The 2,500-nt window shown below is 32.5% G+C and overlaps 1 protein-coding gene across 6 annotated transcripts in view; it reads right to left on the bottom strand.

Annotated features, from left to right (window-relative positions):
- The window catches only part of LOC122248129 (uncharacterized), a 54,806-nt gene that overhangs the window by 30,056 nt on the left and 22,250 nt on the right, over positions 1-2,500 (bottom strand). The gene's annotated exons all lie outside the window — the stretch shown is intronic.

Below are 2,500 nucleotides of genomic sequence, written 5' to 3'. Positions count from 1 at the left end.
TATTACTGTGGGGGGTAGAAAAAAAATTAAGAGACGGGGGTAAAGCTGTGCTATTGTTTATGCATTGGATAAAGTTGTGATTAAAACTTAAGTAGCGAGTAAAATTATGAGTAAATCATGAGGATACGTGGGTAAAATAAATCTCATTGTAGAGACTTTTGGATACGGAATGAGTAAACGATATATCAAAGTTAAAGATATTTTGGGTAAATAGTTGAGTAAACCCTAAGGTATAAAGAGGACGTACTCATGAATAATTTTTACTATGATGAACTTGATTATAACTTCTAAATTCTACTTAGAGCGTTTCCTCCGTAAACTGAATGTTCAGAAATGAATGTTCAAACCATAGATACATAAATCAGGCACATTTAACATCCATGGTTTCAATGCCTTTTACATAAGCACAGGCAGCAAGGTAGTAGTCTAAGTAATATTCTAGAAAACAATAGAGAAAAGAGATAGTCAAATTATTATACTAATTTCATAGATTTAAATGAGGAAAAAAAATTATAGCAGAACGAAAAAAAGATTGAAACCTGTGTGTATCTGCACCATCTGGCGAAACTGTAATCAACTGCAATTGACTTTGTTTAAGTACTTTTGAAATGAAATTTTGCAATCTTAAATAAAAAGCAGAGCAAATAGGCCCAAAATAATAGGAACAATTGTGCCAAAAGCAACGAATAAAAAAAGGAGAAGCAAAGTAGAAAGCACCAGATATTTCTAAACTATATATATATATATATATATATATATATATATATATATATATATATATATATATATATATATATATTATATATGTATATGTATATGTATATATATATATATATATATATATATATATATATATATATATATGTATATATATATATATAAATATATATATATATATAAATATATATATATATATATATATATACATGTATTTGTATGTATATATATATATACATATATATAGAAATACATATATATATACATATATACATAAATATATATATACATAAATATATATATACATAAATATATATATACATAAATATATATATACATAAATATATATATACATAAATATATATATATATATATATATATATATATATACATAAATATATATATATACATATATATATATATATATATATATATATATATATATATATATATATATATACGTATATATACATATATACACAAATAGTTGAATGGCATTGCATGAGACAAATGGGTACAGACAAGATTACAGCTAATGCCATGAGCAGATACTAAACTGACATATCAAAGAATCCACCCCAATATCGAAATCTTAAAATAGATAAACACGAATTCAAAAATACGTTACAGCGATCACCAAAGGCAGACTGGACAGCTGATGCAAGTTAATACAAGCTGATACAAGGTTTGTTTCTGAAGACAGAGAGGGGGTGAGGAGTGGGGAGGGGGTGGGGTGTCTGTGGGGCGAGGGGTTGGTCATGGGTGGGGGGAGGAGGGGTGTGGGTGCAGTGTTAGGGGGGGGGTCATAGTACACGGGGTTAGGTAGTGGCAGAGGTGGGGGAGGGGAGGGGTAGAGGAGAAGGAGGGGGGTCGTTAGGGTAGAAGAGGATGGATAGAGGACCGAGGGGGGTAGGGGGCTATGTTGGGGAGAGGGGTGGGGTGGTGGAGGGGGGTACAGAGGTGGAGTAGGGTCCTCAAGATCAGCCTGGTGACTCTTATCACTCAAGATAATCTTTAAGTAAACATGAGAAGAACATCATACATCTTCACCCTCTTCAATAGTCGAAGCAAAAGCTGTAACAGTCCATCTGTACTGAATGATTGATTTGATCCGAGTATTTTGAAAGTTAATTAAGGAATTCGAATTCTCGATTTTGATATTTCTATCTGAGGTTCAGCGAAGCAAGTTTATAAAATGATCCCTCCCCCCCCCCCCATCTGTGTGTACCTGCACCATCTGGCGTAACTGGGACATGCTTACACCTTGGAACTCAAAGCTGCAATTGACTCTGTTTAAGTACTTTTAGAATGAAATTCAGCCTCGCCTTTTTTAATGTCCAAAGAAAAAAGAAAACTCACCTTAAAAAATAATACCTACGATAATAAGCACATCAAACCAACATATTTTTATATAGAACGAAACACCAAACGAAAGCAACAATCCATCAAAGAATTCCTAAAATCACAAACAAACAATCCCTTCACTTCAAAAAAATAACACACCCCCAAAAAATCACCAAAAACACTTCAATAACTAACCATTAAACAAAACCAAATCAAATCAAACACAAAAAAAAAAACAAAAAAACAAAAACAACTTACAAGAATTATAAAGAAGAAGAATAAAAACCCACACACACACGTGCTCCGAACCTCACTGTATCGTTTACCTTCACGAAAACGAAAGACTACAAAAATACTAAAGTCTCTCTCGGCTGTAGACAGTTGTTCTGGGCAGCTACATGTAAGACCCCCCTGTCTGACTGACAGATTCGGGGGGTAT

The sequence above is a fragment of the Penaeus japonicus genome, unplaced genomic scaffold (genome assembly GCF_977035675.1).
Source record: "Penaeus japonicus unplaced genomic scaffold, GWHDUDI00000001_assembly GWHDUDI00000039, whole genome shotgun sequence".
Classification (NCBI taxonomy): Eukaryota; Metazoa; Arthropoda; class Malacostraca; order Decapoda; family Penaeidae; genus Penaeus; species Penaeus japonicus.
Note: the sequence above shows the minus strand (reverse complement) of the source record. Positions and strands in the feature narration are given on the sequence as shown.